This window comes from Miniopterus natalensis, chromosome 1 (assembly GCF_054644295.1).
Source record: "Miniopterus natalensis isolate mMinNat1 chromosome 1, mMinNat1.hap1, whole genome shotgun sequence".
Lineage (NCBI taxonomy): Eukaryota > Metazoa > Chordata > Mammalia > Chiroptera > Miniopteridae > Miniopterus > Miniopterus natalensis.
Window position 1 is genome coordinate 68,425,114 of NC_142081.1, and position 12,500 is coordinate 68,437,613.

General features: G+C 47.3%; 1 pseudogene; it reads left to right on the forward strand.

Moving 5' to 3' along the window:
- The window catches only part of LOC148094188 (hypoxanthine-guanine phosphoribosyltransferase pseudogene), a 35,259-nt pseudogene that overhangs the window by 93 nt on the left and 22,666 nt on the right, over nucleotides 1–12,500 (forward strand).

The following is a 12,500-nucleotide window of genomic DNA, read 5'->3' on the forward strand; positions in this document are numbered from 1 at the left end:
CCCTTCTCCCTGTTCAGAAACCAGGCACGGAGGACTTCAGGCCAGGCCAGGACCTAAGAGAAGTAAACAAAAGAGAGGAGACGACACACCCAACAGCCCCTAACCCTTACACTCTACTGAGTCGACGTGGACCTGGGCTCTGCTACTGCACTGTCTTAGGTCTAAAAGACGCGTTCTTCTCCCTTCCCCTGGCGGCCCAGAGCCAACCAATTTTCGCCTTTGAGTGGACTGACTCGGAGAAAGGGGAATCGGGACAGCTGACATGGACTCAGTTACCCCAAGGGTTTAAGAACTCCCCTACTCTGTTTGACGAGGCCCTAAATCAGGATCTTAGGGAATTCGGGCTCCAACACCCTGAGGTTACCCCACTCCAGTATGTTGATGACCTCCTACTCCCCACAAAAGACCTACAGGGGTGTAAACAAGCAACACGAGATCTGCTCGTGGCCCTAGACCAGTTAGGATATCGGGTCTCTGCGGAAAAGGCCCAGCTTTGCTCTACGGAGGTCACGTACCTAGGGTATCGAATAAAGGAAGGAAAACGGACTCTCTCAGCTGGAAGGATCCAGGCCATCCTGTCCATACCTACCCCCAGGACAAAGAGGCAAGTGACAGAGTTCCTTGGCACAGTAGGGTACTGCAGGCTCTGGATATCGGGGTTCGCTGAGATTCCCAAACCCCTTTATGCAGCTACAGGAGGCCCAGGGTCTGACTTAATTTGGACCGAGGTTGAGGAAGAGGCTTTCCAGATGCTCAAGTGCACTCTGACAAGCACCCCTGCCCTGGCTCTGCCCAATCTAGATAAACCATTCCAACTACATGTGGCAGAAACCAAAGGAGTAGCAATAGGGGTCCCAACTCAAACTTTGGGACCCTGGAGGAGGCCAGTAGACTATTTGTCCAAAAGGCTAGACCCAGTAGTGCAGGGTGGCCCAGCTGCCTGAAGGCCATCGCAGCCACCGCAATCCTAGTCAAGGAGGCTTCCAAGTTGACTTTTGGACAAAACCTCCAAGTGATAGCTCCCCATAACGTCGAGAGCCTGCTACACAGCCCCCCGGAGCGCTGGCTGTCCAATGCGCGCACTGCCCAGTACCAAGGGCAACTGCTAGACCCCCCAGAGTGACTTTCCTGAGGGCAGTGGCCCTAAATCCTGCCACTCTCCTTCCCAAGGATGGGACCTGGGGAACGGAGCCGTTGCGACAACTGTGAAGAAACCTTGACAGCCCTGACTTCGCTGCGGGCAGATCTGACTGACCAGCCCCTTGCCAACCTGGACGAGACAATGTTCACGATGGCAGCAGTTCCGTTGAACAAGGTGTCCGGTGTGCAGGGGCCGCAGTGGTCACCCAGAAGGAGGTGCTCTGGGCTCAGGCCCTCGGCCGGGGGACGTCAGCACAGAAGGCTGAACTTACCGCCCTCAGCCAGGCCCTGAGGTGGGGAAGAAACAAGAGGGTTAACGTTTACACAGACAGCAGGCGTGCTTTTGCCCCTGTGCACATCCATGGGGCTCTCTATAAGGAGAGAGGACTTTTAACCCCGGCGGGGGAGAATGTAAAGAATGGCCCTGAAATCCTAAGCCTCTTGTCAGCCATTTGGGGCCCCACGGAAGTAGCTGTAATGAACCGCAGAGGACACCAGAAAGACGACTCCCCCACCGCGAGGGGTAACCGGTTCGCGGACCAGACAGCCCGGGAAGTGGCAAAAAAACCAGTGGGGCCTTTAGAAATTTTGGTGACCGTGCCGGCACGAACTTTGGAGTCAGGCCCCATGTATTCCCCCGAAGAGCAGAAAGTAGCCACCCAGCTCGACGCGAGGAGGATGGAAGGAGGGTGGCTACAACTGCCAGATGGGAGACTGCTAGTTCCAGCAGTTGTCGGGCAAACTATACTCCAGCAAACCCATCGGAGCACCCATCTAGGAGGAATGAAGACGGTAGAGCTTTTAGGAGAGAATACTACATTCTGGGACTGCACAAGATGGCCAAAGACATCGCCAGACGCTGCCAGACTTGTGCGCAAGTAAATCCAGGGCCCCCAGTGTCGGCCCCTCCTGGGATCCAGTTTTGGGGCACCGAACCAGGAGAACACTGGGAACTAGATTTCACCGAGATCCCCGGAGGGGTAGGGGGCTACCGTTACCTCCTAGTATTTGTGGACACCTTCTCGGGCTGGCCAGAAGCGTATCCGACCAAAACTGAAACGGCACAAATAGTAACTAGGGAACTCCTCTCTGAAATTCTCCCCCGGTTTGGCCTACCATTGTACACGGGGTCCGACAATGGCCCGGCGCTCATCGCCAAGATTACCCAATTGTTAGCACAGGCTCTTGGGATTAAGTGGAAATTACATTGTGTTTACAGACCACAAAGCTCAGGGCAGGTAGAAAGGATGAATTGGACTCTAAAGGAAACACTGCTTAAACCAAAGTTAAAGACTGGCGAAAACTGAGTAAGTCTCCTCCCCTTCCCCCTTCTCAGGGCTCGGTGTACCCCATATGTTAAGGGGCTAACTCCTTTTGAGATTATGTTCGGCCGGCTTCCTTCCCCGGATGAGGGAAGAGGAAATGGCAAAGTTCTCTAACCAACATCTCCTTAGGTCCCTACAGGCACCCAGACTAGCTCTGCCGCCGCGAGGCGCATCGTTCGAGACATACATCAAGAGGGCCACCCTTCGGACACAGGTCCCGTACCCGCCTGCTCCCCTGGAGACCTGGGCTGGGTAAAGAGGCACGAACCCAGGTCGTTAGAGCCCAGGTGGGAGGGTCCTTCCAGGTTATCCTGAGCACACCGACTGCCGTCAAGGTAGACGGAAAGAAGCACTGGATCCACCGGACTCAGATTAAAAAGGCTAGCAAGCCCCAGGGAAGATGGACCGTAAAACTTATTCGGGATCCCCTAAAAGTCAGATTAATTCAGGACCCCAGTTCAAGACCCCCCTCCTCCTAAAATGTCTAGTAGCCCTTATATACACCCAAGTTACTGGGAGGCCCCGAAGTCCCCACTCTGCCCCAGTCTATGAATGGGAGGTAACCCGCACCCTTGATGGGGCCTCAGTTGCTAAGGTTACTACTGCCGGGGCTCCGACACTGACCTCAGACCTTTGTAAGTTGTTCGGAGAAAACTGGGGAAACGCCCGGACAAGAACCGGGCTGACAGGATACACCTCCGGGGGTCATGCCCGGCCGACTGGGGCTCGAACTTATGGGTGTGGGACCCAGGGGCTCGAGGCACAGCTATGGCACACTCAACATTATATATGTCCTAGGGAAGGGCCCCCCGGGTGTGGCGGAGAGGAAGATTTTTATTGTGCTGCCTGGGGCTGTGAGACTCTAGCCCCATGGAAAACCGTAGACCCGACTCTCCGTCTAGTCAGGGTAATACGGGGAGGAGCCCCAAAGGTCAACTGTACTCAGGGGGACTGTAATCCAATCACTCTGACCCCCCTGAACTGGCGAGCAAGCTACTGGGAAGGAGGTAAGACTTGGGGGCTACGCCTCTATGTGTCTGGACGAGATCCAGGGGTCCTATTCACCATCCAGCGCCAGATGGTACCGAGGGCCCCTAACCCCATCTGTCCCCTACGACCAGTCCTCCAACCAGAGGAACCAAGGAGACTCACGACTTCACCACCTCCAGGGAACGCCTCTACACCAGGACTAAGGAATCGCACAGCGACCCCCGACGCCGGAGGGGATGCGTCACCGAGAACTCCAGAGGACATCCCACCGCCGCCACTGGAGCTCCCACACCTGGACTCATGAGGACTCTGGAGGCTATGCTTATGTTTTTGAATAAGACTTCCCCAAATATAACCCAGGATTGTTGGTTATGCCTAAACCCTGAACCTCCCTACTATATTGGCATTGGGGCTAATATCTCCATGGGACAGGAGAGCTCACAAATTTGTAACTACTCTGTAACGAGCACTCTACCCCCAGGGTTGTGTACTTGGGGATATAAGCCTCAACTTACCTTAGAGGGCCTCCAAGGAGCAGGGACTTGTATATATCCAGAGAATTTTCCCCTTCATTATTTGCCCTATGCCCAGTCCTGTGCCCAGGCCATTACCCTCCCTGTTGATTATACTGATGGTGACGGGACCCTTGTTTACCTAGTTGCCCCAGAAGGTACTTGGTGGGCATGTAGTAGCGGTTTGATCCCCTGCGTTTTCCCTCCTGCCTTACAGTCTATATACCATCCTGGCATATGCATCCTAACCCATATTTTACCTCAGGTGTATTATTACTCTGGAGAGGGAGGGCAGGAGCACCTTAGGTTAGAGCCGAGGAGGATTAAGAGAGCCCCATCCTTGTGCCGGTGCTCATGGGGCTCGGCCTAGCTGGATCGACAGTGGTGGGTACAGCTGCACTAATAACTGGACACCAAAACTACCGAGAGCTAGGACGTGAGACTGACCAAGACCTCGCCACCCTAGAAAGGTCAGTAACTCAGCTTGAGGAGTCTGTAGGCTCGCTAGCAGAAGTTATGTTAATAGAAGGGGACTGCACCTCCTATTCTTCAAACAGGGAGGGCTCTGTCTAGCGCCGGGTGAGACCTGCTGTTTCTACACCAGTCACTCTGGTGCCACAAAGGAGAGTTTAAGCCAACTAAGGAAGCGACTCCTAGGCCGGGAGGAAAGGCTTAGGGACGGAGAAAACTGGTTTGAGAACTTGTTCAACTGGTCCCATGGTTAACTCCTCTCCTTTCAGCAGTCGCTAGTCCGTTAGTACTCCCTATATTGTTCTTGATTTTTGGGCCATGCTTCGTTAAATGCCTACTCAGTTTTGTGCAGGAAAAGATTCAGGCAGTAAAACTCATGGTTCTCCATACCCAGTACCAGCGCATTGCAGGCTCAGAAGAAGAGGAATCAAGGATTTGATCCCCCAAAAAGACCAGTGGGGAATGTTCTGGCCATCATTGAAGAACACCTAAGGAACTAACAGTAAAGGTAGAAAAAGATCCCTATTGTACAGGACAAGCCCGACAAGCTAGCCCAATGATTACCGCCCCCGCTGAGTTCATATAGAAAAAAAAACAAACCAGTCAGTCCCATTACTCATTGTAAGACATTGTGTTTCAATCATCCCTTTTATGTTGCTAAAGGCCCCCCTTGTCTCCTGTAACAAAAGCTGACAACCTAACAAATTATTCGAAGCCCCTTTACCGCAGTGCTTTTGTAGTTGCCTTTGTAGTTACTGAGTATAAAATGTGGAAAGAACTAAGGGTCGGGGCTGCAGTTCGGCTCTTACATGAGTGAGACCCCACAACTGTAGCCGCTGGCCAGCTAATAAAGGCTCCAAAAATTCAAACACAAACTCTGGTGGTTGTCTGTCGCGGGTTACCCCAGAACAGTTCCAAGGTGCCTTGTCTGGCCCAGATCTAGCTGCCCTCGCCCTTCATGCACCACCCTCCAAAACCCTGGCCTCCTTTCTGGTTCTAGGACATGCCAGCTCTCCCCCTACTAAGGGCCTTTGCACATGCTCTTCTCTTTTCAGAGTTGCTTTTCCCCCAGCTCTGCCTGTGATGGGCTCATTTCATTCTGCAGGTATCACCTTAAATGTCAGTCTTCCCTGACCACTCTATTTATATAGATCCTCTCACCCCATAATTTTTTACCTCAACACTTATTTAACTAACAGTACTTCAAATTTAAAACAAATTCTTTCTCCCCCACTTCACCATCACCTTCCTGAAGACAAGGACTTGTTTTGGGTCTAGTGTGTAGTTGGTGCTCAGTAAATGTTTAATGAGTGGTGGAGCATTGTGCTACACATATATTCATTCAGTCCGTTGTTACTTCACCATCCTCTTGCTCCCTACAGACGAGACAACAAGGTCCTCTTCATCTGCATTTATCAGCCACTACCTGCTACACCCCATAGGGTTCTAGTCTGTTGAATTACATTACAAAGTTTTAACTGAGTGGAATCATTCTTCGTTTACTCCCCGGAGAACAAAGTTGACTTACAATTGTACTTCTGCCTTAATCACCTGAACAACTTGGAGAGGAAATCTCAAGTGAGTGCCTGCAAGCTCCTCAGTCTGGAAGGCTCTTTCCCTGCCGGAAGGACGATCCTCAGGGAGCTGGAGGAAGGAGCCCAAGGAGTGCCGAGTGGCTGTTTCCTCCCTCTGCTGTCACTGAGGGAAAAGAGAGAACTGTCCATTTTGAAGACACACTAAGGTGCTAATCCAGGTTCTCTCCCTAAATACATTCCTGAATCTTGACCCTTTGGATGCCAGTGGAAACTGCCCTTTGGGTGAAGTGTCCCTGCCTTTAGAGGGCCATGTGGGAACTTCACTTCCAAGTGCCCTGCCATCCTTAGGATTAGACACAGACTGTATTCAGTGATTTTTACCAACTACATGTGAACAAAGCCTTGCTTGCTAGTCTGCATTTGTCCCATTTTTTAAAAAATACATTTTTATTGATTCCAAAGAGAGGAAAGGAGAGGGAGAGAGAGATAAAAGCATCAATGATGAGACAGAGTCATTGATCAGTTGCCTCCTGCACCCACCCACCCCCCCCCACCAGGGATGGGGCCTGCAACCCTGGCATGTGCCCTGATCTGGAATCAAACCATGATTTCCTGGATAATAGGTTGATGCTCAACCACTGAGCCACGCTGACTGGGCTGTCCCATATTTTTATGTAACCAATATGTAATATAATTCTTAACTAAATGCAATTCATAGCTAAGATTATAAAATATTTTAAAACATTTCCAGTTGTCTGTTTCCTGCTCCTAATCCTTTCTATCCTCTCCTCTTTTAGGTCATTTACCCCTTTGCTTTCCAAATCACTGGAGGGAAGTGAGGGAGAGACAAGGAATCAATGCTGGAGGAAGACACAGTTTCTAACTGAATCTCTGCAAACAGTACTGACCAGCATTAAAATGATAGTGAATGAACGAGGTTGTACAGCATTTCGTACAATGGTCCCACGATCAATCAATCAACAATCATTTACTGAGTAACTGCCATATGCCTATGTTATACCCGACTCATGCGAGACTAATTCACACAGACACCCAATTGATCGTTTGGATGTTTATTAGCCTGCAACTGCGAGCAGACTCCTGTCCTAAACAAACTCGCAGCCCAGAATAGTCTTCACGGGGAGAATATAAAGGCAAAAACCACATTCTGTTTGGCTAAGGGGGCAGGTGGGGGGCTAGCGAAGCGCCAGACAGAAGCTAAAATAAGTGTTCATTAACTTTCCTGGTTAATTATTCCCTGGAATCTATTCCCTGGAATTTTTACAGGCGGAAACCTTTTACAAAGTTTACAGAGAGCCAGGGCAGGGGAAGAAGTCATTGTTTACCAAATTTTGTTGCTCTTGCTTATCTTCAAAGTAGCGGTTGTAAAGGCTGAAATGGGAGTGCTCTACTTCACCTAATATTCATTCACTCATTGATTCAACAAAAATTCATGTTGCCAGGATCTGTGTCAGGTGCTAGAATCCAAAAATGAGTAAGATGTGGTCTCTACTCTCAAATAGCTCATTTCTGTAAAGAGGACAATATCACTGACACATACAACTGAGAAGAGCAAGTTAAATTATGTGTGCTAGAAAGGAATGTTCACAGACAGTAGAGCTCAGACTGGACTGAAGCTGCACACACACAAAAAAACACTTAAGGATGACATCCCGGAAATGAGCTTTGAAAAAGAAGTTAATTATTGGCATGCAAAAGAAAGGAGGGAAGGCCCCCAGGCTGTGGGAACAGCTTTGGCAAAGGCCAGAGGCAGAAACAAGCTGAAAGTGCGTTAGAAGCAGTGAGGAAATGGAAAGGACAAAGTAGGTTCTTCGTTAGATCCAAAAACCAATTTAAATCTCTTACAAAAGGAATGGTGAAATTTTGATATTGTGTGTGGGTTATGAGTCTTCTAACTGTGTAGCTTATAATTAAGCCATAGTCTCTGGTCATTGTTTGATAGCTACTGAGAAGAGCCAGTTACCCCATGCTAATGTATAACTTCTTTGTTTTATGCAAAATAGCCAGCTCCAGTCTAAAAAAGAACTTGTGCCTCTATTCAAGTGGAAATGAATACCTCCCTCTGGTTGGATAATAAGAACCCAGGGCTTTCATGATCACAGGGCCTTTCCTTGACACGCAGAGTCAGAGCATCACGTAACTCGCTTTGCCTTCTACAGAGTGGAAAAGGGAAGTAAAAGCTCTGCAAGCAGGAAGGCCTAAGAATAAGCCAAGGCCTTGCTGCCCCCATGCAAGGAGCCCATGCAGGCGGATGCCACCACCAGTCCCAAAGGCAGAGAATACAGGGGATGCCTGAGATACACTGCTGAGGAGGGAAGAAGAGGAAGGGCTTCCAACAAGAGTCAGACTGAAGGGAAAGACAAATCACCAGAAAATGCTTCTGTCTACAAACTAAAATCAGAGTGAGAAGGAAAAGCCTAGAAATGTATTTTACTCTTTTTTAATCAGCCATTTAAAATTGGTTAATTGGCCCTGGCCGGTTTTGCTCAGTGGTTAGAGCGTTGGCCCTAGGACTGAAGGGTCCCAGGTTCGATTGTGGCCAAGGGCACATACCTCGGTTGCAGGCTCCGCCCCAGTCGGGGGGGGGGGGCGGAGTGGGAGGCAACCAGTCGATGTGTCTCTCTCATGTCAATGTTTCTTTCTTTCTTTCTTTCTTTCTTTCTTTCTTTCTTTCTTTCTTTCTTTCTTTCTTTCTTTCTCTTTCTTTCTTTCTTTCTTTCTCTCTCTCTCTCTCTCTCTCTCTCTCTCCCCCCCTTCCACTCTCTGAAAAAGTAATAAAAATAAATAAATATATATACATATGTGTATATATATTCTTGGGTGAGGATTAAAAAAATAAAATAAAATAAAATTGGTTAATTGGCCAAAGTTATTGATTTTGGTCATCCTAATAAAGAGGGTGAAGAGAAATCAGAGTGATGAGGGTCAGAAGTAGAGGACTGGGATTCAATACTGTCTAAACAGGAGCGTTTCCTAACAGTGGAGCCTGTTGCGCTCACTGTTAGAATGGGTACCCGAACCAGATTACTGTTATACCTGGCCTCGCGAGACCAATTCACACAGAGACCAAATTGACCTTTTGGAGATTTTTAATAGCCGGCGACTGCAAGTGGACTCTTGTCAGACTCACAGACTCACAGCTCCAAACAGTCTTCACAGGGAGAATATAAAGGCAAAAACCAAATTCTGTTTGGCTAAGGGGGCAGGTGGGGGGCTAGCAAAGCACCAGACAGAAGCTAAGATATGCGTTCATTAGCTTTCTTGGTTAATTATTCCCTGGAATCTATTCCCTGGAATTTTTACAGGCGGAAACCTTTTACAAAGTTTACAGAGAGCCAGGGGAAGGGAAGAGGTCATTGTTTCTACCAAATTTTGTTGCTCCTGCTTATCTTCAAAGTAGCGATTGTAAAGGCTGAAATGGGAGTGCTCTACTTCAGTATGAAACCTTTTCTGGAGCTTTCGCAGTAAAAAGGGTCCTCCCAAAATGACCCATTATCATGGGGAAGGTGGAGTATGTGTATGCGAAAGACCCTGTGAAGGGTCTGTGGACAACTGGAATCCACATATTACTAAGTAGGAAGTCAAATGATACAACCACTTTGGAAAACAGTTTGACAGTCCCTTATGAAGTGAAACATACATTTCCCATACAACCCAGCAATCTCACTTTTAAATATTTACCCAAAGGAAATGAAAACATAGCTACTCAAAGACATATGCAAATGTCCATAGCAATTTTATTCAAAATAGCCCTAAACTAGAAACAACCCAAATGTTCATCAACTGGTGAACAGGTAAACAAATTATAGAGTATCCATACCATGAAATGTACTCAGCAATAAAAAGGAACAAATGATTCATGCAACGTGGATAAATCTCATAAGAATGCACTAGGTGAAATAAGCCGACACTAAAGGCCGTATACCGCATGATTCCATTGATGTGACAGTCTGGAAAAGAGAAAAGGGACAACGGTCAGATCAGCAGTTACCAGCAGCTGGGGATATGGAAAGGGTACCAATTAAAGGAGGAAAAATGGGGGAATGGGACTTTTCTATACCTTAATTGTTGTTATCGTAGCACAACTATTGCATTTGTGAAAATGCATCCAACTATATGTTTTAAAGGACTGCATTTTACTATATCTATAGTCTAGCTCAGTATGAAATTTAATTCTCTCATGGTCTCCTCTTTAGCTCTCTTACTCACTTTGGGATCCTTAAGAGGGCTAACTTCTAATTCCAGACACACCCCTCACTGGAATGAAGTCACAACGACTCCAAAGTGCTGAAAAGAACGTCTCACCAGGAAAAAGAAAGACATGGCCTGCTATGATCTGAATATTCTTGTCTCCCTCCCACCAAAATTCATACGTTAAAATCCTAATCCCCAAAGGTGATGATATTACTAGGTGGGGTCTTTGGAAGGTTATTAGGCCATGAGGGTAGAACCCTCATGAATGGAATTAGTGCTTTTATAAAGGAGATCCCACAGAGCTTTCTAGCCCCTTCCATCATGTGATGATACAACAAGAATTCTGTGACCTGGTAGAGGGCCCTCACCCAATCAGGCTAGAACCCTGATCTCAGACTTCCAGCTTCCAGAACTATGAGAAATAAACTTCTGTTATTTTTAAACAACCCAGCCTGTGGTATTTTGTTTTATTTTAACACCCTGAATGAACTGAGACAGGGTCCCTCAATAATTTCCAGGAAATCACTGGGAAAATTGCCCTGCACAAAGAATGCCCCTGCCCAATCATAGAATATACAGAAGAATAAAGAATGAGATCAAAGACAAAGATGCTTTCTCTCCATGTCTGAAAGGAACAAAGGAAAGACTGTCAGTGTGCTCTAGATGATGAACCCACAGAGTCTGCCCACTAGTCCCAGCTGTGTGTTCCAACCACTCAGGGAATCCCCACAGGCATAGCTTCCACCACTCCACCAAGCTTCAAGCTTTTATCCTATAAAAGTCAAATGGTGTCCTTATAGCATACATTTGAGACACGGGCAGACATCGTTTCTGCTCATGGAAGGTTGGCTCCAGGACTGTGATCACAGGCACTGCCAGCTTCCCACTCAGCCAGGACCCAAGATTCAGCTGATAAGGTCTCTAGTCCAGTTGAGCCATGGGGTCCTGAAATCATGATATTCACAGGAGGACTGTCCTCAATGGGCTTTTCTCAGGACCTCCAGGATGGGAAATTACTGTCAGACACTGGGATCAGGTCCAAGGTTGTCAGTCCTACTCACGCCAATTCTATGAGCAAGGTAGTGATGGGAAATGGAGTCCTATCGTACTCTCCCCTGCCAAAGTAGAACAAACATTTTCTTTCTAATGATTTCTGATGCAAAGAAAAAAAGAGAGAGTAAATTTAAATTTTCACACAAAAAGTGACTTAAGAATTCATATCCTGCTACCCAAGTACAGTCTCTTATACTCTCTACCCATCCCCCATACCCAACACACACACACAGACACACAGTCTCCTCCAAACATTTTCATTTACACTCATACATACATTCATTTTCAGTAGTAATAGTAGTTAAATAACGCTTGCTATTTGTCAGGTATTCCTCTAAACACCTTATATGGATTAACATCAGGAGGAAGTAAATATATTATTATCTGCATTTCACAAATGAGGAAACTGAAGCTCAGAAAGACTTAATTTGTCTAAAGTTATTACCTATTTAGTAAGTGACAAAGTAGAGTTTAGACCCAGATAGTGTGATTCTAAAGACCAGGTTCTGCCACATTTGTCTTCACAATTCTGTGCCTACAACCAACATGTACATACCCAACCTTTCCTCAGAGCAGACAGGTGAAAGGAGGTGCCAGGTACAACCCCACTTGTTCTAGAAGACTTAGAGCATCACTGGTTTTGAACTTTTTCTGGTTTTCTCCCATGAAATGTGATGAACATTTTTTTGTTGTTGTCAGTTGGTTGGTTAGTTGGTTGGTTGGCTTTTTAATATTTTTATTGATTTTTTAGAGAGAGAGGGAGAGGGAGAGAAACATCTGTGTGAGAGGGAAACATCAATTGGCTGCCTCCTGCACACCCCTTACCATGGATCGATCCTGCAACCCGCGCATGTGCCCTGACAGGGAATCAAACCGGCAACCTTCCGGTGCATGGGGCGATGCCCAACCAACTGAGCCACACCGGCCGGGGCTGACGAACCTTTTAACTCTTCCCAGAAAAATGCTTAACAACTTCACCAACCCTCTGAAGCTTATTCATGAACCCCAAATTAAGGTCCTTGGCCTATTCTAGTCCCTTCATTTTATTGTGCCTTGTTCAATTTATACATCGCTGTAGTTGCGGGTGGGGGAGGATGCCTGAGACTTTAAAAAAAGGTAAAGTGGTGGGCCCAAGGCCACACAGATAGTGAACGACTGAGTTGGAAACAAACCCAAAACTTTGAGACTAGTGCTCTAACCCACCACCTTAAAACAAGGCCTTTTAGAATTTTATTTCAAACTTTTTAGATTTTTACCTT